Raw genomic sequence first — 23607 nt, forward strand, 5'->3', positions numbered from 1 at the left:
ATGCTGATATAAAATCCAAATAGATGTTTTTCTCTGAGCAGGTGTTCTTGTCCCCGGCAAACACTCCCTTATTTCCAGTGAAGAAGGCCGTTAAGGGTCAGCCAGTCACATATCGAATGGTTCATGATCCTTCGAGAGGTCAACAAAGTTACAGTCCTACAAACCCCAATAGTGCCCAATCCCCACACTCTGCTGTCCCAAGTTCCATCCATAGCTACCCGTTTCACTGTGATTGATTTTTTTGTGTACCTCTGCATCCAGATTGTCAGTATCTTTTTGCTTTCACTTTCAAGAGGAACCAGTATACATGGACTGTTTTACCCCAGAGGGCCCAGAACTCGCCCAGCATGTACAGTCAGGCCCTACAGTCTGTCCTAGCCAACTGGTCCCCTCCTGGAACTGTGGTCTTATTGCAATATGTCTATGACTAACTCACTTTTTGTGTGCTGAAACAGAGACCAGCTGTCAAGCTGCCACTCTGTCACTCCTAATTTTTCTCCAAAAAAATAGATGTAAAGCTTCTAGACAAACTGCAGTTTTGTAAAGACAAGGTGATATTTTTTGGACACTGCCTCTCGCACGGTGCCCGGCACCTTACCCCCAAACAAGATACAGGTGCCCAAAGGAGCACAGAACTTGAGTATTTTTGGGTCTTGTCTCATACTGCCACCACTGGATTCTGCACGCGTCTATGTTAAACAGTCATACAGGGGCTGCATTGTCTTCTGATCCCTTTCATCTTACAGAAGAAGCTGTTAATAACTTTCATACTTTGAAACTGTGCCTACTGTCTGCCCCCACTGTGGGCATTCCAAAATATGACAAACCTTTGTTTGTTTTGTTCTGAAATGCAGGGGCATAGCACTTCTGTACTGACTCAGAAACACGGAGATCGGCAACGCCCCGTTGCCTACTTTTCTGCTCGCCTCGATCCTGTTGCCAGAGGCGCCCCCTCTTGTGTCAGCGCAGTAGCAGCAGTGCAAGCCATGATTGAAAAAGCTTCTGAAATTGTTCAAGTCTCCTCATGGCATTCTCACTCAACTCAACTCAGCATTCATTTTGGTTATAATATCATTAGATAATATTGTATACTTATGAAAATGCACAACAAATCCCCCTTCATTCCAAAAATGTTCCATAAAGTGTGAATGTATTTGGAATGTCCAAAAGGGCTTTTCATATGGAATCCTCTAAGGCAGTGGTTCTCAACCTTTCTAAAGCCGGGACCCCTTAATACAGTTCCTCATGTTGTGGTGACCCACAACCATTACATCGGATCTTCTGAGTTACTCAGCCGCAAAACAAGCACCGGCGACCCCCCGGAAAGGGCCGATCGACCTACAAAGGGGTCCCGACCCCTAGGTTGAGAACCGCTGCTCTAAGGATTGGGTGCGTGAACCTTGCTTGTACCACAACTTGGCCAAAGTCTTTTTGAAGAATCTTATCCAACGCACCACTTGGATGGTCAATAAACTCAACCATCCCAGGATAATGCGAAACAGTATATAAGTTCGATAAATGTTTTTTCTGTTTCTCCATCTCCACATGTATACTTAGTAGGTTACTCTTCAGTGAACCGATTTCAAGTTCCAATGTTTTGATAGAGATGGAATTGGCAACTGTTACACCTGTGGCAATGACAGCGCCTACTACGCTAAAGATTATAGCGGCTACGATTGCAGAAATGAATCGCTTTGGTCTTTGGTTCGTAGAAAACTGCTCTCTGGTCAAGGTCTTTCTCGCTTGCTCCAGGATTTGCGTAATCCGTTCTTGGGAATATCCGATGTGCGTCTGGTACCAGGCTTGGATCTCCGGCGACATGATCTTGGACACGTTGAATTGTCTTTCGACAAAAACGCGTGGATCCAGGCTGATGTAGATCTTCTGGGATAGAATCCTCTTGTTTGTCAGTATGAATCCTGCGGTGTCCTGCAGCATGATCCCGGATGAAGGGCCTGGCACAGCAACCGGCTCGGCGTGGAACTCCTTCCCCAAGATTAGGATGACATAAACAATGGCAATCATCTTAGTCGGCATCTTGTACCTATAGAATTGTATGACACATGAAAACATACATCTTTCACTTTTTACCCTGCAAGAAAAGAGTTAATGCTATCATGTATCTTTGATTGGCATAGGTTCTTTTCTTGAACAGAGCAAGTTCTCAGTTTTAGAGGTAAGTTAAGAGATGTATAGTTATGAAGGAAACACACATAAGGATGGTTAATACACATGTTCATACAATACCAATCCCGGTTTCCGTCTTTAGCTGGAACTGTAAAATCTCTCCACCTCTCTTCATCCAACTCCTATCTCGCGAAGTCGTGAGCTAGGATGACAAATACGTAACTGGTTAATGTGCACCCATTTTTCCACAAATTCATCCCCCTTAGGGATTTTTATCTTGTAGACCACAGGTGACAACTTGTCGGTGATGACATAAGGTCCTTTCCAGGAAGGTAAGAACTTCCTCTCCTTCACTTGATCCCGAGCGAGATTTTAGAGATAAACCTGATCGGAAATTTGATACTCCTTCTGTGTAGTCTTCAGATCGTAGTATGTCTTAGCACTTATTGCGGCTTTCTCTATATTCTTCTGGGCGAATGCAAAAGCATGCTGAAGGTGCTTGCGTAGATTTTCCACATATTGATGAGATGTTGTAGCATTTATTAAATTGTGGTCTGTCGTCCGGTAGAATAAATGTTGGGGTAACACCATCTTCCTGCCTGTGATCATTTCGAAGGGAGAAAGTTTGGTTGCTGCGCTTGGGGTGGCTCTGATGGCCATAAGAACCAAAGGCAATTTGACATACCAGTCCTTACCGGATTCATTGACAAACTTTTTTAGAATGTTCACAATGTATTGGTTGTAGCGTTCCACTCCACCACTAGAGACTGGCCGATAAGCTATATGTAGCTTCCTTTTTACCCCCAGTATCTCCCACATCACCTTACTAGTGAAATGACTTCCACGATCGGACTTGATGCGTTGGGGAAGACCAAACCTGGAAAATATGTGGTTAATGAGAAGAGATGCACATACACTTGAACTGCATGTTTTACAAGGCAACTATTCCACCCATTTTGTGTACAAGCTAGTTACGATTAACATATATCTGTTGCCTTTTGATGAGGTTGTTACTGGTCCGATTAAGTCAATTTGGATTTCTGACCATGGCATGGACATCCTCCTTTTCATCAGCGGTGCTCGATGAGTGGGTGTCTGTGGCTGGAATTGAGGGCAGATTAGACATCCTTGACAATACGTGCGAACATCTGGCAACATATGTGGCCAATAAGCGTAGTCCCGTAACAACTGGTACGTCAACTTCTCACCACGGTGACCAGCTGTCGGGCATCATGGGCGTGTTGTAGCATCAAATCTCGGTATGTTGCGGGTACTACCCATTGCGTGATGCCATTCTTCGAGGTCCTAATCAACAATCCATCCTGTAATGAAAATTGGGACTTGCCCTTCATCAAAATCCGTAACTCCTCTTTGCCATCGCAATCTTCCGTATTTATGGGACAATTCTGTGGATCTTCAATGTGTTTATAAAAAGTATCAATAATTGGATCCCCTTTTGGCTCGCGATGAGATCCTCACAAGGGGAATCTTGGCTCCATTGCAACACATTGGCTTTAGTTCCCTTTTGGGCCTGACTTCATGTTGTTGCATCCACTTGGACAGTTCCCATGAGATCATCCACATCCAAAACTTCTCTGTCATTGGCTGCTTGTTTAGTGAGGGAGTCTGCCAGATCATTCCCTTCCTTATCCATACCTGGATACTTTGAATGACCCTTTACCTTTTTCCAGTAAATGGTAAGATTGTGGGTAATAATCATTAATAGGTTTGGCTGGGTTTAGCTTAGTCTGAAGTTTCAGTATCAGTGTAATTTGGTGAGGTTGCCGGTGGCTATAGTATCCTTCACCTGGATACCCAAAGGTCTTTTATGCCTGGATTGTGGCTTTTATCCTTTTGGATGTTAATCTTTTCTTTCTTTTGTCCCTTTTTGGACTAAACATTCATCTGAGCAGAAGTGCTAGATCTGCACTCTCTCAAACTCAGCAGACTGACTTCTGATCACTGATCTGTTCTGTCTATTCTAATCTGACTAACTAGGCCTGACTTAGGTGCTATCCCCATCTAGTGGTGGGATGTATAAATTACACCAGACCAGCCTATGAACAGGGATACAACAGATTTTGTAGTACAAAATAACATGCAGTATGATAATGCAATTTTAAAGTTATTTTGCAGTTCCCACGTGTCCTGAGTGGGACGCTGCAACTATAAAGACCATAGACCGCAGCAGAGGACAGGAAGAGAGACAGGAGATGGTACGTGCGCACTGCGTGCGCCATCTCCTCATACAGCTGATCGGCGGGGGTGCCAGGTGTCGGACACCCGCCGATCTGATATTGATGACTTATCTTGAGGTAAAAATAGTAAAAACCCGGAGAACCACTTTAAAGTCAATAACAAATTACTGAAAAGTTTACATTTACATCAATTTTGTTGTTGGATTTTGTGGCATTTTTACATAGGCTTCAATATACGACTAGAAAAATGGCAAAAAAAACAATGTTCTAAATATTGCAAAATAGAAAAAAATAGCACCAAAACAGGGTGTAAAAAACTCTCTATTACCACTGTCATTTTTTCTTTCAAATCTGCGCCTCTTTTACAGGTCCTGCCCCCTTTAGAGCTGTGCCCAACCACCGCATGAGCATCTCCCTGCCCTCTGGCTAAATGCACACTATCACGATTGTGTGCGGATTTTCACCGCAGATCATGTATATTGTATTCTATGGGAATCTGAAATTCTCATGCACACGATGCAAATTTTTTCAGTGCGGATTTTGACCTACGGTGTGGATTTTATTATCCGCAGCATGTCAATTTATTTTATTTTTTTCTGACTGAATTTTCTCCATTCTCTTCAATGAGGAGAGTAAAATCTGCTGACGGAAAATCAGCACCAAATCCGCACCAATTGATGCTGATTGTCCACACAGATTTCCATGCGAACACCTGCGGATTTCAATGGAGATTGTCCACACATAAATCTTGAACCTGTGCATTTACTCTTAAGGGGCTTTGCGTGTTGGGGCTGCATGTAATGATGACGAATTCTTGCTCCACAGTTACATGGAAGGCTGCTTTCCAGGAAGTTTGGCATCTCTTTCAGGAGTTCTTTCCTCGCGTATGTTCGGAGAAAGTTGCCAGGTATTCTTCTGCCGTTTACACCATGACTGCTGAGGCCACTGACTGGTTGCAGCTGTTAGGTGGACGTGGCGTACACAGGCACAGAATGGAGAGGCGGGGGCTTAAATTGATGAATATATGTCATTATATCACCATTCTTGTCGGGGGAATTATATATTTTTTTAAAACTCCTTTAACCACTACAGGACCGCCGTACGCAGGATTGCGTCTTTGCGGCGGCCCTGTTATTCTGGGTGGACGCGCCGGTGCGTCCTCTCGCGAGACGCGAGATTTTGGGCAAAGCCGGCCTGCGCATTCGCATCGCGGGCCGTCGAAAGTTAAAAGACAAGTTCGTCATCAGCCTGCCAGCCAATGATCGTCGCTGGCAGGCTGATGATTTTCAAAAAAACGAATCAGAAGCCAGTTAACACATTATATTTATAAGTATAATGTGTTAAATGGCTTCTGTGCTCCTCTGCTGGTCCTTTTGGTCGGTTGGTCCCAGCAGAGGAGCACACATCACAGTAAGTACACCCAACACTACACTTAGCCCCCAGATCACCCTCAATCACCCCAATTAACCCCTTGATCACCCCTTGATCGCCCCTGTCAATCACCTAGTGAAAGGGAAAAAAGTGATCAGTGTAAACTGTCACTTTTTTTCCCACTGGTATTGACTGTTAGGTTTTAGGATAGTTTAGGCCCCTTGGTTAGGTAGTTAGCGATAGTTTAGCGCCCAGCCCACCGCACCGCAGTCACTGATTCGCTGATTAGCGTACCGCTAATCAGCATTTGTACTTTTATAGTATCTGTAAGTGATCAGAACTGATCACATTCAGATCTATAATAGTATTAGTGTCACCTTAGTTCGCCCTCCACCCAAAACGCAGTGTTTGCCCGATCAGGCCTGATCGGTCGCCCACACGTGCGTTCACCCACGCCCGCCCCGCCGCAGTGACAAAAAATATATTTTTTTTGATCACTGCACAATCACTTTACAAGCGCTGCGGCGATAAAAAAATCAGTTTTGATATTTTTTATCAATCGCAGCGGCCTCCGGTACTTTGCTAGCCTCCCATTTGTAAGACAGGCTTGCTTTTTTTCTTGGGTAGTCTCAGGGAATACCCCCTAAATTTAGTTGACCAAATGGCAAACAAGGGGTATTCTTCTGAAGAGGCCTACAGGATTCTGACCCAGTCGGATGAGGAATGGGAACCTTCATCTGACGAATCCAGCGGGTCAGAATATGAACCTGTAGAAAGCAGTGGCAGTCTGACCCAAAGTTCGGACAAGGAGGTTGAGGTCCCTGATAGCACCAGGCGTACCCGGCCCCGTGTTGCTAGACCACAGGTTGCGCAGGATCCACTTCAAGGGCAGCAGAGTGGGGCTGGCGCTGTCGGATTACGTGGTGAGGCATACACCAGCAGCGCAGCCCTCCCTGGACCTAGTACCAGCACTGCCGTACAACATGGTGAAGTGGCGAGCACCAGAAGGGCAGTTGAAGCTGGTACGGTGGCACGTGCATTAGTTCCCCCGTCGCAGCCACTGCACAGACCGGCCCGTAGAGCCCCTAGAGTCCCTGAGGTGCTGGCAAACCCTGATTGGCAGCCCCCAACTTCAGCCGCACCTGTAGTTCCCCCTTTCACCGCCCAGTCTGGAGTTCGGGTTGAGACAGCTCAGATCGGTTCGGCACTGGGGTTTTTTGAGCTGTTCTTGACTGCGGAGCTCTTGGACTTAGTTGTGTCAGAAAAAAACCGATATGCCACAGAATTTATAGCTGCCAACCTGGGAAGCTCTTATGCCCAGTCTTTCCGGTGGAAACCCGTCCAAGTTTCAGAATTAAAAAATTTTCTGGGCCTTCTCCTCAAAATGGGTTTAACCAAAAAGCATGAATTGCGGTCATATTGGCCCACGAACCCAATTCATCACATGCCCATGTTCTCTGCTGCCATGTCCAGGACACGATTTGAGACCATCCTGCGTTTCCTGCACTTTAGCGACAACAGCACCTCTAGTCCCAGAGGCCACCCAGCTTTTGACCGGCTCCACAAAATTCGGCCCCTCATAGACCACTTTAACACCAAATTTGCAGATTTGTATACCCCTGAGCAAAACATCTGCGTAGACGAGTCCCTTATACATTTTACTGGGCGCCTTGGCTTCAAACAATACATCCCAAGCAAGCGCGCCCGGTATGGGGTCAAATTGTATAAGCTCTGTGAAAGGGCCACAGGCTATACCCACAAATTTCGGATCTATGAGGGTAAAGATCAGACCCTGGAGCCGGTCGGTTGCCCTGACTACCTGGGGAGCAGTGGGAAGACAATCTGGGACTTGGTGTCACCCTTATTTGGCAAGGGGTACCATCTTTATGTGGACAATTTCTACACAAGTGTGCCCCTGTTCAGGCATTTGTTCCTAGAACAGATTGGCTGCTGTGGCACCGCGCGACCTAGTCGCCGGGGCTTCCCCCAACGGCTCGTTACCACCCGTCTTCCGTCTTGCAAGGGGAGAGAGGGCTGCCTTGTGTAACCAAGAACTGCTCGCGGTGAAATGGAGAGACAAGCGTGACGTTTACATGCTCTCCTCCATTCACGCAGACACGACAATCCAAATTGAACGAGCAACCAGTGTCATTGAAAAGCCCCTCTGTGTCCACGACTATAATGCGCTCATGGGAGGGGTGGACTTCAATGACCAGATGTTGGCTCCTTATCTACTTTCCCGCAGGACCAGACGCTGGTATAAGAAGGTGTCTATATATTTGATTCAATTGGCTGTATATAATAGTTTTGTTCTCTACAGTAAGGCTGGGAGAACAGGATCCTTCCTCAAATTTCAGGAAGAGATCATGAAGAACCTCCTGTATCCAGGAGGTTCCGTGGCTGTAGCAGGAGTGTAATAAAGCGTGACACCCGCTATTTCTGTCCTGACTGCCCTGACCACCCTGCCCTATGCTTTGGGGAGTGTTTCCGGAAGTACCACACACAGGTACACTTAGCATAGGGATTGCGTTTCACAGGACAGGCACACAGGGCTATTAGGGCCCTTTCACTCACAGCTGCTGCAAACCTCTCCTTTCACCTGGGACAAAGTGCATAATGTACTTCACCACATCTTTGGGCGATTTGCGCTTTGCACATTGTCCCATGGGGAAGGAGAGGTTTGTCCTATAAAGGTAAAAAAACAAAAATAAATTACCGGTAAGCACGTTTGCCGAGGCATATGAGCTGAGGGGCGGTGTTCATATGCTTTGGCAAACACTTTGTGTATATATAAAAAAAATAAAAATCCCGGCAATGATTTATTCATCCACATCGATTGATGTGAATGGAGAAATTGGGTTTGCCAGGGCATAAGGGCTAAGTGGGTTTGGATGTTGGGCGGGGCATCTATGTCCTGGCAGACGCCTTTCCCCTCTTTTTTTTTTTTGCACATTTTTTGGCAAAGATTTTTTCATCCACATTGATCCATGCGAATGAAGAAATCTGTGCCGTTCATTTTTTCTTTCAGCCCAAAGGCTAAACGGAAAAAAAATATATCATTACCCGTATGCTCAATATAAGGAGAATAGCAGAAACTCCTAATGCTGGCCATATATGTAATGATTGCGGAGACCCTCCAATGCCAGGGCAGTACAAACACCCCACAAATGACCCCATTTTGGAAAGAAGACACCCCAAGGTATTCGCTGAGGGGCATATTGAGTCCATGAAAGATTGAAATTTTTGTCCCAAGTTAGCGGAAGGGGAGACTTTGTGAGAAAAAACAAAACAAAATCTATTTCCTCTAACTTGTGCAAAAAAATTAAAATCTTCTATGAACTCGCCATGCCCCTCATTGAATACCTTGGGGTGTCTTCTTTCCAAAATGGGGTCACATGTGGGGTATTTATACTGCCCTGGCATTTTAGGGGCCCTAAAGCGTGAGAAGAAGTTTGGGATCCAAATGTCTAAAAATGCCCTCCTAAAAGGAATTTGGGCCCCTTTGCGCATTTAGGCTGCAAAAAAGTGTCACACATGTGGTATCGCCGTACTCAGGAGAAATTGGGCAATGTGTTTTGGGGTGTCATTTTACATATACCCATGCTGGGTGAGATAAATATCTCGGTCAAATGCCAACTTTGTATAAAAAAATGGGAAAAGTTGTCTTTTGCCGAGATATTTCTCTCACCCAGCATGGGTATATGTAAAAAGACACCCCAAAACACATTGCCCAACTTCTCCTGAGTACGGCGATACCACATGTGTGACACTTTTTTGCAGCCTAGGTGGGCAAAGGGGCCCACATTCCAAAGAGCACCTTTAGGATTTCACAGGGCATTTTTTACACATTTTGATTTCAAACTACTTCTCACGCATTAGGGCCCCTAAAATGCCAGGGCAGTATAACTACCCCACAAGTGACCCCATTTTGGAAAGAGGACACCCCAAGGTATTCCGTGAGGGGAATGGCGAGTTCCTAGAATTTTTTATTTTTTGTCACAAGTTAGCAGAAAATGAGACTTTGTAAGGAAAAAAAAATAAAATAAAAAATAATCATTTTCCGCTAACTTGTGACAAAAAATAAAAAGTTCTATGAACTCACTATGCCCATCAGCGAATACCTTAGGGTGTCTTCTTTCCGAAATGGGGTCATTTGTGGGTTTTTCTATTGTCTGGGCATTGTAGAACCTCAGGAAACATGACAGGTGCTCAGAAAGTCAGAGCTGCTTCAAAAAGCGGAAATTCACATTTTTGTACCATAGTTTGTAAACGCTATAACTTTTACCCAAACCATTTTTTTTTTTACCCAAACATTTTTTTTTTATCAAAGACATGTTGTTCTACAGGCTGTGAGCTGTGCGCTGCGATTGGCCAGCGCTACATCCTAGGAGGAGGAGACGCCCACAGGACAAGGGAAGACACCTCCTAATATAACTTACAGAGTAAAGGTACCGGAGGGCATAACGGGAGAACGGAGCGGCGCCCAGGGATAATAGTAAGTGCAGTGAGATCCCCGGGCGCCGCTCTGCATGTCAGCATACTTAGTTCACATTGTTTTTACAAGTGAAAGGTCCTCTTTAAGCTAGGGGAGCTGAGGTGGTTTATTTGCATGCATTACCCAAGGGTCTCCATTTTTGAGCCACCAATTTCCATTTTCAAATATTGAATAGTGTGAATAGATCGGAATTTCTATAAAAATAATGAATTTGGCTTCTTAGTGTTGTTGCTTCAATACACCGACTAAAACGCGGCGCCACACTAGAATGTACATCACACCCTTTTCAAGCTTCCCGCCAAAAGTGTATTAAAAACTTTATTGAAACCTAGCTGACGCAAGTACTCCCGCGCATGCGCCGTACTAACGCGTCCACTACGCAAGTGCTCTGCCGTGCACGCCTCTTTCAACTAAAAAGCTTTATTGCGTGGAGACATTCTGTGTTGTGTTGCCTCCTGCGCATGCGCAGTGATCACTTTAGTTTCCTCCTTTTGCAGCGGCCGCTGCCATCTTCACCGGGGCGGAAGAGCCAAGTACGCGAGTTTCGTCTTGACAGCGCCTTCGGGCCCGAGCTGTGTTGTGTCAGGCCGTTCCCTGGCGTGGTAAGTGTCATTAGGAACGGGGGGTAAACGTTTTCTTGTGCGGTGGCTTGTGGCTCCGTCTTGTCATGTGCCTGTGACTGGTGCTGTGGAGCTACGCAGCGGTGGGTATGTCCTCGTAGTATGTGGCTGTTATTACGTGGTCTCATGGCAGTCCTGGTGGACTGTGGAGAGATCCCTGTTACTTCTGCCCAGGGCTGATCAGCCTAGTCTGGACTGGCACAGAAACTTCAGAAGCCGGTTTTAATTTTTTAGTAGATTAGAAATATCTAGACATCCATAAGGAACAACAGGTTACGTGTCAGCAACTACCGACTCCTGGGATTTTATTCCCTCCCTGCCATACCTGCTGATAGACCCAGAATGACAAGCCAATCAGTATACAGAGATGGAAGGGGTGATTGGAGGGTTGTGACTAGTTCTCCCCCATCCACAGGAAAAGGGATAATTATTAGATTGTTGGGGGTCCTACCGCTGGGGGCTCCAGTCATCAGAATGGGGACCCTTAACCCTCACGGCCTCCTGAAGCTACCCTAGATGCAGCTCTTTTGAAGGACATGTACACGGTTGTGATTCAGATCTGGCAGCCCGGTCCGGCATACATGGTAGCTGTCGGTCAGACAAAATCCGCAGCACTTGGCGGTATTTGTCCACCCGAAACACGGCATTTATGCCAGATCATATCCGGACCCCATTATGCTCAATGGGGATCCAGAGGTGAACTGCGAAATCTGTCAGGCTCTGGATCCGGTGCCACCTACGTGAACCTACCCTCAGGGTGGTGCCATGTAGAGCTGGAACTCCTATAGAGATGAATGGAGCCCGCAGTGCACGTGCCCAACGTGCCGCTTCGTTAATTTCAGATGGCCCGAGTACAGGATCCTGTTCTCCTAATCAGTGGGGGTGCTGGTGGTAGGACCCCTGCCGATCTAAGAGTTATCCCCCCCCCCCTATCCTGGAGATAGGGGATAACTTGTCGCAACTGGTGGTCTCATTTTGACAGCTCCTGTCTGTGAGGGCCCATGAATGTTGTAGAGGAGGTCGCCTGCTCGAAACCCTTGTCTGAGAACCACTATCGAGCACTGGTGGAGCCGGCGCAGAAGGGTCTACAGCAGATGCGGCATCAGTACTCGTCGTAGCTTCACAAAGCCGTCCGCTCCTTGTATTGCAGTCTAGTGCATTGACGATTCGCCATCAGGTTTGTCTAAAGTATTCATTCAATAAAACAGGGGTCATGGACCTCAGGCACTCCAGCTGTTGTGAAACTACAACTCCCAGCATTCTTTTTTGGGAGTAGCCAGGAAAGCCGAGCAGTGTTGGAAGTTGCAGTTTGTGAACATGTGGAGTGCAGGAGGTCGCTGAGTATTTTCATCATTGTCTAACGTCTGGGACCCGCTACTGTCCCAAGAATGGGGCCCCACCGCGAAGGTAGAGCGAGCCGTGCAGGAGCATCTTTCTCCATTCGCTGCTATGGGATTTCCAAGAATACTGAAGCGCTGGCTTTTTCCCGAAGTGAATGGAGGCTGGCTGCACATGCACAGTGTTCTCTCCGCTCGCTGCTATGAGATTTGTGAACATAGCCAAGCTCGGCTATTTTCGGAAGGACACATAACAGTGAATTGAGAGGATGCCCGGCATGCACCTCTTGTACATTTACAGCGGGGCCCTGTTTTTGAGAGGAGCAGGTCCCAGATCCACACCTATGGGAATTGTATAGCATTTTCTATCAATATGCCATAAATGTCCAGAAGGGAATACCCCTATAAAATGACCCTCCAGTCATAGGTTAACCACTCCTAAAACGTGTAGGCTTCAGCCTGTATCTAAGAAGTGGTAAAAAAAAAAAAAAAAGCATACCGGAAATATACTGGTAGTCAATGTCATGGTGGCAGATGTCGCCATTGGTTCAGACTGCTGCTAGGGGGTAGCTGTGATCTAAAACCACCTTCAAAGATATATCAGCACAGTCTCCTCTGTGAAGATGGGCACTGGTTGGCAACTCCATTCACCAGCCACCGCCATCCCACTCCACACTGCATCACTGGGTTTCTATAAGTTCATTTTTTTTGCAATGAAATATAGTGCAACATATTGCTCTGGTACCGGACCTGTGCTCATTGCTTGGTGTTGTGCAAATAATCGGTACAGTTTAGGGATTTAGGACGATGGTTGCTCCCTCGGCTTGCATTGTAGTGTAGCGGATGTATGCAAACTAGATATATCTGGGATTATCAGTGGACTTTGGAGGTTGTGTTCACTGAGGAACCTTTGTTATGTTTGCTTTGCTGAATACCGTCATACAGTATGTACCTGAGATTGGTTTCACATTCTGGCCTTATGGTGATGGTGGATTCATCAGCTGGTAATGCAGAAGTAAAACCGCATGCGTTTTTCCGATGAGGTCTTCTGGCGACTTTAAAAGCGCATCCAAACTGCAGTGTGAAAACCTATCCTAGAAATCGTGAAGTTGTCGATTAATGGTTGGCTGCAGCGGCGCGGGTGATCATACCCATGCTGGGCTGAAGGTGGACACGCGGGAGCCAGCGCACAGGACCGGAGCGGTGGGAAGCGGGTAAGCATGATTCTTTCTCCGACAACCCCTTTAAGGGTCCAAGCATGTCGGTACAGTGGGAAGTTTCCTTGCTCTGCCTATTCCTTGGAGAGACCCTCTTCTTCGCTTGCGCCAAACATTGTAACTTACTGTTCAGTGCATCCACAGAAGACGCTCTGAAACGATGGAGCTTTATGATCGCTGGGGGTCTGACCTCTGGAACCTCCTCTGATCCTGAGAATGAAGGCGCTGCCTTGGCACAGCTTGGCAGGTTAAAGTTCTTGCAGAGCTTGGTGGTTTAGAGGTCAGACCCCCATCGATTATAAAGGGATGGCATATTCTAGGATATTCCTATAACTTTATAAGATAGGCGTAATCCTTTAAAGGGCAACTATCACCATGAAACTGCAGTGTAAGCTACAGGCAGCATGTTATAGAGCAGGAGGCGCGGAGCAGATTGATGTATAATTTTATGGGAAAACTTTTAATTTATTCATTTATATCTCTGCTCGTTCTGGTCTTTGGGGTCGAGGAGGCGGTCCTATCAGTGATTGACAGCTATCTCTATACACAGTCATAGATGGAAGGCTGTCAGTCACTGATCGGACTGCCTCCTTGACCCCAGAGCAAGCTTAGATATAAATTTAAAAATTTTTAAGTTTTATTGAATACTAGCTGAAGGACCCGTCTTCGCACGCGTATATTTAATCTATTTCATTTAATGTTTGTGTGTGTCGTTAAAATATATTGACAGTATCCACTATAACAGTGACATCCACAGTGCCCCGTCTCCTTAAAATGGGACCTCCACAGTAGGGATCGACCGATTATCGGTTTTGCCGATATTGAGGATTTTGAACGTTATCGGTATCGGCATCTATTTTGCCGATATACCGATAACGTATTGGGAACACAGAACGCGCTGCTCTCAGCGCGTTCTGTGTTCCCTCCGCAGCACAGGGGAGAAGGAAGCAGTGTCTCCTCCCCCTGTGATGCTGCTGCCGCTGCCTCCAATGACAGGACGGAAGACAAGAGAAGGGGAGGGGCTGTGGCCGCTGCGCCACCAATGAAGATGAGTCTTTCATTAATTCAAATACAGGAGGCGGGAGCTGGCTGCAGAATCACATAGCCAGCTCCCGACCTCTATGAACGGCAGCTGCGGTCCGCGGTAGTTAACCTCTTAGGTGCCGCGGATCGCAGCTACCGCTCATAGAGGTCGGGAGCCGGCTATGTGATTCTGCAGCCAGCTCCGGCCTCCTGTATGTGAAAGAGAGGTATCTTCATTGGTGGCGCAGTGCGCCCCCCCCCCCTCAAGCAGTGCGCCCCCCACCCCAATAGTAAAAACATTGGTGGCGCAGTGCGCCCCCCCCCCCCCTCAAGCCCCCTAGTATTAGTCATAGGTGGCGCAGTGCGCCCCCCATCCCAATAGTAAAAACATTGGTGGCGCAGTGCGCCCCCCCCCCCCAGTTCTAATCATTGGTGGCAGTGGCCACAGGATCCCCTCTCCCCTGCTCCTCCGATCGGAGCCCCAGCAGTGTAAGCCTGGGGCTCCGATCGGTTACCATGGCAGCCAGGACGCTATTGAAGCCCTGGCTGCCATAGTCAGCTCTATGCTGCTGTGTGCACAGAGTACAGGGCAGCAGGGAGAGTGCGAGATCCTATTCACTCTGATAGAGATCTATCAGGGTGAAAGGGACAAGGGTTCTAGTCCCTAAGGGGGCTAAAAGTTAGTAAAAAAAAAAAAAACACTAAAATATTAAGTATAAATGAAAAAGATTTACAAAAAAAATAAAATAATAATACACGTTAACAATAAACATTAATTTTCAGCAGATTTGTGTAGGAAATTTTTTTTTTTCCTCAAAAATAAAAATACCCAGAATATCGGTATAAATTATCGGCTATCGGCCTGAAAGTTGACAAATTATCGGTATCGGCCCTAAAAAATCAATATCGGTCGATCCCTACTCCACAGCAGCCCACCCCCTTAACTTTGACCTTTTACAACAGCCTGCCTCTTTAACAGTGAGTTCCACAGCACCCCACCCCCTTGACAGTGACCTCCACAGGGGCCTCCCCACTTAAGTCATCTCCACAGCATTTCACCCCCTTAACAGTGACCTCCAGAGTACCCCTACTCCTTAAAGGGGTTATCCCATCTTAGACAATGGGGGCATATCGCTAGGACATGCCCCCATTGTCTGATAGGTGCGGGTCACACCTCTGGGACCCGCACCTACAAGGAGAACTGAGCGGAGAAAGTGGAGGAGGGTGCACTGCGCATGCGCAGCCGCCCTCCATTCAATTCTATGGAGCCACCGAAAATAGCTGAGCGCTGGCTCGGCTATTTCCGTCGGCCCCATCAAAATGAATGGGAGCGGTGGCCGCGCATGCGCAGTGCGCTCCCATTCCCTTCAATGGGAGAGGCGGGGAGCTGCGCCTGGTGGTGGACGGACCCCGTGAAACCCGGGGTCCTCCAGCCACAACTCTCCCCGGCTCCGTTCTCCTTGAAGGTGCGGGTCCCAGAGGTGGGACCCACACCTATAAGACAATGGGGGCATATCCTAGCAATATGCTCCCGTTGTCCACGATGAGACAACCCCTGATGAGACCTCCACAGCAGCCTGCCCCTAGGGTAGCCAGAGGTCCGGTTTTAGGCCGGACAGTCTGGCTTTCAGACTCCCTGTCCTCCGTCCGGCGCAGGGCCTGGATGGATACAGGGGTGTCCTTTTGAAAAGCTCACTCTCGGACAGCAGCACAGTGAAGAAAAAGGGCTGGGTTGTTATGGAAACCTGGAGTAAAACTGTGTGTATGTGGAGACTAAGGACCTGCAAGCTTCTATTGGCTGATAAGGGAAATGTGACCGTGTGTATGCCAGTTGGGATATGAAGAGAATGACCTGCAGGCTTCTATTGGCTAATGTAGGTCATGTGATGTGCGATTTTGCATTTTTTGGGAATATCTCAGGAATGGTACGTCCTAGAGAGCTGAGACCCGATCTAAAACCTTCCTGCACACCTGATGTACCTGTGTGCCAAGTTTCGGGAATGTAAATGTGACGGTGCGGATTCCTTTAGTGGACATACATACTCAGCTTTATTATATTCGATTTTCCCACAAAACTATTGGGGTCATTTATCAAACTGGTGTAAAGTAGAACTGGCTAAGGCTACTTTCACACTGCCATTTCTGGTTCTGCCTGTGAGATCCGTTTCAGGGCTCTCACAAGCGGTTTTGCCCTAATGCATTCTGAATGGATAAGGATCCGCTCAGAAGGCATCAGTTTGCCTCCGTTCAGCCTCCATTCTGCTCTGGAGGCTGCTTGCAGCGTTTTGATGTCCGTCTGACGAAACTGAGCCAAACGGATCCGTCCTGACTTGCAATGTAAGTCAATGGGGACGGATCCGTTTTTACTGACACAATATGGTGCAATTGAAAACTGATCCGCCTGCCATTGACTTTCAGTGTAAGTCAAAACTGATCTGTTTGCATTTTTTTTTTGTTCATGGTAATGCAAACGGATCCGTTCTGAACGGATAAAAGCGTTTGCATTATAGGTGCGGATCCGTCTGTGCAGATACCAGACTGATCCGCACCTAAATGCAGGTGTGAAAGTAGCCTTAATTGCTTATGGCAACCAATCAGATTCCACCTTTCATTTTGGACAGCTCCTTTGAAAAATTTAAGGTGGAATCTGGTTGCTATGGGCAACAAAGCCATTTCAACTTTACACCAGTTTGTTAAATGACCCCCTATATATCATCAAAGCTATCTATCGCTACCTGTAGCTCAGGCACCATGTTCAATGTGACGGGTTCCCTTTAAAGGGATTCTGTCACCAGGTTTGACCCCTGTCAGCTAAACATATGCTGATCTTCAGGGTGTCTTCACGATTCCTAATGTGGGCTTATAAATGTCATCTGTGGGCTTATTTAGCTAAAAAACAGCTTTTACTAACCTGTCAGTCAAACAAATAAGGTGCCCAAGGGGATGTTAATGGGTGCAAGATGCCCGCCGCACCCACCGCCGTTCATGCCCAGCGCCGCCTTTCCGGACTTCTGCACTGCCTCCTAACCCTCTGTGCCGCCTCTCGCTCTCCCTCCCTCCCACCTCCTTCTGCTGTAAGATCTCGCGCTTGCGCACAGGGCTCTGCCTGATGCGCCCGTGCCGACTTCTCCATTTGGCTTCTTACAGCGAAGTGCGCATGCGCCGGCACTTCGCTCAACCCCTCTATGCGCGAGATCTTACAGCAGGAGGAGGGGGGAGGGAGGGAGAGCGAGAGGCGGCACAGAGAATTAGGAGGCGGCGCAGAAGTCCGGAAAGGCGGCGCTGGGCACGAACGGCGGTGGGTGCGGTGGGCATCTTGCACCCATTAACATCCCCTTGGGCACCTTATTTGTTTGACTGACAGGTTAGTAATAGCTGTTTTTTAGCTAAATAAGCCCACATTAGGAATCATGAAGACACCCTGAACATCAGCATATGTTTAGCTGACAGGGGTCAAACCTGGTGACAGAATCCCTTTAATATTCTTACAGGGCAAGGTTTTATTTTGCATACGTGAAATATTTCCACTGTGGTTTTGTTTGCGTTGTAGCCGTACGTCTGCACTGTTTTAGACTTCCTAGAAGCCGTCGGACTAGATTTGAATACTTTAATATGATGGCATGTAATATTCACAAAGCTGATTAGCAGGTAGCCTGCGTACCCAGAAATGTGTGGCTCCTGTAGGGCCACGTTCACACGTTTAGGATTCGGGTGTTGGTTCGCCACCTAGAGCGTGTAGAATGTGTAAGTAGATGGGGGGTTTCTCATCACATGGAAGGTAATTCACTGTATTACGAATGGAAAAGCCCCAGATGAGCTGTAACGCAGGATGCTGATCTGTGTCTGAAAGACGCACAGCGGAGTTTCTGCAGTGTAGACGTGGCCTTTCTGCCGCTTCCTCTGTCTTTCAGAGTACGTTTTTAGGGTATCCATGTGATTAGATTGGTTGATATGGACAGTGCTGGGACCAAATATTTCTTTTTGAAGTTCAATTGAATGTATGTGGCAATGCAGATCCAAAAAGTCCTGGGTGATACTGTATCTCTTTGTTGGGACCCCCAGCTGACATAGCATAGATTTTCCCAGGATGCATTGCTTGTAAAACCTCCTAATTAGCTCTCCTCCAGAAGGAAGAAGAATGTTTCTCTAAAGATCGCTGCCCTGTAAGTTCTAGGGGTGGGCGATATGGCCTAAAATCTATATTGTGATATAATTTGAAGCATGTGCGATATATAGCGATCTATTATTTTCTTCTGTATGTATACAAAAATAAAAATTTTCAAGAAATTTTTAATGTGTATTGTGTAACAGATCTTTTTCCAAACAATGTAAAGATGAAGACTAAGTGTTAGGCCCCATGCACACGGCCGTTGTTGGCGGCTCGGATGCGGACCCATTAACTTCAATGGGGCCGCAAAAGATGTGGACAGCACTCTGTGTGCTGTCCGCATCCGTTGCTCAGTTCCGTGGCCCCACTAAAAAAATATAACATGTCCTATTCTTGTCCGCGCTTTGCCGACAAGAATAGGCTTTTTTATTGAAGGCTGTCTGTGCCGTTCCACAAATTGCAGAACGCGCACGGACGCCATCTGTGTTTTGCGGATCCGCGATTTGCGGACCGCAAAACACAACAGGATCGTGTGCATGAGGCCTTAGTAAGACAAATTTCATACATGTCCCGCTGAGCCAGTGCCATCAGCCCCATGACATTTGACAATTGCCCTCATCATACATGTCCCCCAGAGCCAGTGCCATCAGCCCCATGGCATTTGCCAATTGCCATCATCAGACATGTCCCCAAGAGCCATGGCCATCCTTTGCAAATAGAGCCCCCCCAGAAGAATCGCTGTTATTATACTTACCTTTCCTGCAGGGTGCTCGGCAGCAGCTGGCTGATGGAGTCCGCAGGTGTCACGTCTTTTTCCCAGCATGCATTGGGTGGGACCTGACGTCACACACAGCGTTAGCCAGCGGTCTGACGCTGTGTGCACGCCAGGCCCTGGCCAGTACAGCGCGGTGCGGACTGCGGAGTCGGGAGGCCATGGAGCGGTGAGTTAGAAGCTTCTTCAATTCACTACCGCTCCGTGGTCATATCGCGGTCCGGCGATATAGACAAAATCTGTATCGTTGCACAAATTCATATCGTGCATATTGCCCACCCCTAGTTCTAACCAATAAAAGGGGTTTCCGAGATTTAAATACTGATGATCTGTCTTCAGGAGAGGTCATCAGTATCTGATTGGTTGGGCCCCGGGACCCCCAGCTGATCAGCTGTTTGAGAAGGCACCAGCGCCCCTGTGAGTGCCACAGCCTCTCCACAGCCCTGTACATTGTATACCGGCTGTGCTTGGTATCGCAGCTCAGCCCCATTCACTTCAGTGCGCCTAAGTCGTGTGACCGACGAATATGTCGTCACTCGGCCCAGGGAAAGCTGAGAGAAGACCGCGATGCTACTGTGAGCGTTGCTGCCTTCTCAAACTGCTGATCGGTGGGGGTCCCGGGTATCAGACCCCCACCAATCAGATGCAGATGATCTATCCAGAAGATTGGTCATCGGTATTTGTCTCTGAAAAGAACTAAGCAGATTGGAAATGGGAGTTTCCTTCCCGTTTCATACACAATCGGATTTACAATTATTATTATTTTTTATTTTTTTTAAAGCCACCAATCAAGTCCCTGCTCTCACTTTCCATAGGGCTTCTTATTGGTCGCTCTGGAAAACTGATCGCCTTTTTCCTTCTTCCCATTTAGATAAATAAATCCCAGTGTGTTTTCTAGGGTAAAGTGTATTTTTATTTCTTATTGTATGATACTGTATAATACATGTATAAAATGGTATCCTAATGGGCAAGCTGTCCTGTGCTTACTTTATTGATAAGTCCCGGAGTTTTACTTGCATCTGTCAGCAGTTCTGTACCTATGACACTGGCTGACCTGTTACATGTGCGCTTGGGAGCTGAAGGCATCTGTGGGGGTCCTGTGTAGGGCTGCAGCTATCAATGATTTTAGTTATCAAGTATTCTACCGATTAATCCAACGATTAATCGAGTACTCTAATAGGAAGCAGCTAATTTAAAAGAGCGTTTTCTATAAAAACTCATCAGCTCCCCTGCCATCAGTTCCCCCTCCAATGCAATTAGTTCCTCCAGCAGTACCACCAGCTTCCCCCAGTGCCATCACCCCCCCATGCCACCAGATCCCACCAGCTTCCCCATGTCATCAGTTGCTTCCCCTCCCCGTGCCACCAGCTGCCCCCACTGCCATCAGTATCCCCACTCCCCCTCCTAGCCATCAGTGCCCAGCCGCAGCGCCAGTGAACTAAAATACTTACCTTTCCTGTAGGGGCACTGATGACACTCCAGAAATCTACCATCCTCTTCTTCACGTGCTGCACTGGGACCTGACGTCACACCGCATCAGGCCATAGTGCTTGCGGGCGTACGTCAGGATCCAGTGCAGCGCTGTGCGGGTGACCACGGAGCGTGAGTAATAGCAAGCTCTTCACTCACACCCCATGGTCACATGATACAACCGAATCATCGATGCAAAAAATCTGCATCAAGAATTTTTTTGTCGAGTTAATCGATTAATCCGAGTAATCGTTTCAGCCCTAGTCCTGTGTTCATGTGTGCCCACATTGCTGAGAAAAAAGAATTTTTGATATATGCAAATTAGCCTCTAGGAGCAATGGGGGCGTTGCCGTTACACCTAGAGGCTCCACTTTCTCAGTTCCCCACAGCCAGCACTCATGCAGTCCCAAACTATGACTCTCCCACCACCATGCTTGACTGTATGTAAGACACGCTTGTCTTTGTACTCCTCACCTGGTTGCCGCCACACACGAGTGGAAAATGTCTAATCGGGCACAATTTGGCCATTCTCACTTAGGGCTGTACTCACTTTGGTTGCCAGCGGTTTAGACATTAATGGCTGTGTGTTGAGTTATTTTGAGGGCACACCAAATGTGCACAGTTATACAAGCCGTACACTGACTACTTTACATTGTATCAACGTGTCATCTTCAGTGCTGTCCCAGGAAAAGATATAATAAAATATTTCCAAAAGTGTGCGGGGTGGACTGACTCTTGTGAGATACTGTAAGCATGGGACCAACACGGATGCCTTCGATTGCCAAGCGCGCATGTAGGCACAAATCTGCTGACACATGCCCTTGGGGATACCTCATCTAAGATGATTGCCAGAAGATCGCGAGGCTGTGCCACCATTATTCAATCAATAGAGATCAAAGTGGCAACAGGTTTTTCAGGAAAGTTAGCTGCGCTCCCCATTCTCCTGAGAGTCTGGTCTTTACTTGTTAACAGTATCCTAGGCTTTAGGCAGTCTGTGTATTTTGGTGGTTTATGATGCAGTACATGCGAAAACTTTAGCTTTTTTTTTTTTGGTCTTTCTCAAATACCATTTTCTTCTTCGTCCCCTAATTTTCAGGTGACAAGAATGCGGTCTTTAGCCTAAAGCGGTTGTTGTGAGCCGCATATCTTTCTGAGCAGGGAGAAGCTTGCGTGCCTTCTGTAGGATCACCTTTCCACTACGTTGTACAGGGCGTGATCTTCTTTGCTTGCCTCATGAGAGCTGGGTTATAGCCATGACAGCACGGTTTCACTCGTGTCACAATGCACACTCACTCCTCTCACTTGTTCGGGGAGGGTTACAGTTTTTCCAGTCTTGAAGCCTGCAAAGTTTTAGTCCATTCCAGCACTGACCTCATTACAACAGCGCCCTATAAAAGGGGTTGTCTTGTGGAGGTCTAGAAGAGCGGCTCCTGCTCTGAGGTCCTTGTATTACATAGACAGCCATCCGTCTGATTGAGCCGGCTTTCCCTGGCAAAATTGGCTGCTTGACGCATCCAACATGCCCAACCCACCCTATGGTCCGGTGTAATTTTTCTGGCCACCTTTAGACCACCATAGAGCTGTGCAGAGATCTGCAGCTGAAGGACGCATCTCTGACTGATGCAAACTTCCGTCAGAAAGGTATAAACTTAATATTCATAGGAAACAATGTAAACAATTTTGCCTGTTTTTCTTTTGCAGTACTACAACATTGAGAATTAAACACTGAATATTGTCCTTCTGTAGCAGTCGGCACAGAGAGAGAAAACTCATATAGTGAAACCATTCTTAAAGGGTTTCTGTCACCCTGCAAAACTCATTTTTTTTTTTTTTGGATAGTTAGATTGCTCATAGTGCGATATAGCAGAATATAATGGTATTACTTACTTTCATGCGGCCGATTCTTTATAAAACAAACTTTTATAATATGTAAATGAGGGCTCTACCAGCAAGTAGGGCGTCTACTTGCTGGTAGCTGCTGCAGAAATCCGCCCCCTCGCCGTGTTGATTGACAGGGCCAGCCGTGATCTCCTCCTCCGGCCGGCCCTGTCAGTAATTCAAAAATCGCGCGCCTCGCGTCATTCGGCGCAGGCGCTCTGAGATGAGGAGGCTCGTCTCCTCAGTGCGCCTGCGCCGATGACGTCTTCTCTTTCGGTGATATCATCGGCGCAAGCGCACTGAGGGAGTGCTGAGGATACGAGCCTCCTGAAAGAATCGGCCGCATGAAAGTAAGTAAGAGCATTATATTCTGCTTTATCGCACTATGAGCAATCTAACTATCCAAAAAAAAAAAAAAAAGAGTTTTGCAGGGTGACAGAAACCCTTTAAGCCTCTATTACACTGGCCGATTTTTCGGTCGATAATCGCTTACAAGCGCCTTGAACCGCCAATCATTGAATTTATTTTATTTCCAGCATGCTTAAAAATCACAATACTGCCAGCGGCAGATCACGCTGTGTAATAGCGATCTGCCACCGGCTCACCTCTGCCCTGCATGGTGTCGAGCGATGGCATAGCGATCGCTCCTCCCCATGCTACGGAGAACATTGCTGCATGTAATAGCAGCTGTGTCCTACACTAGCTATCTTACGACTGCCGGGAGGGAACTCTTGTCTCCTGACAACCGTCTGTGGCATCGGGGTGTCTGATACAAAGCTCCTGATAGGCCTAGAGAAGTTGGCCGCAGAAGAGCACGGCACTTATCAGTGAGGCCTTCACCCCTCTTCCCTCTCTTGTATGGCCTGACTGAAGGTCAAGAGGCGCTATATATATATATATATATATATATATATATATATATATATAGAGAGAGAGAGAGAGAGAGAGAGGAGAGAGAGAGAGAGAGAGAGAGAGAGAGAGAGAGAGAGAG

The 23607-nt window shown here is 47.2% G+C and overlaps 1 protein-coding gene across 1 annotated transcript in view; it reads left to right on the forward strand.

Moving 5' to 3' along the window:
- Positions 1–10675: 10675 nt before the first annotated feature.
- The window catches only part of ITCH (itchy E3 ubiquitin protein ligase), a 105638-nt gene continuing 92706 nt past the window's right edge, over positions 10676–23607 (forward strand). The window contains exon 1 of the mRNA XM_040438638.1: positions 10676–10793. The gene's annotated coding sequence lies outside the window, so the exon portion shown is untranslated. The remainder of the gene's footprint in view (positions 10794–23607) is intronic.

The sequence above is a fragment of the Bufo bufo genome, chromosome 6, assembly GCF_905171765.1.
Source record: "Bufo bufo chromosome 6, aBufBuf1.1, whole genome shotgun sequence".
Lineage (NCBI taxonomy): Eukaryota > Metazoa > Chordata > Amphibia > Anura > Bufonidae > Bufo > Bufo bufo.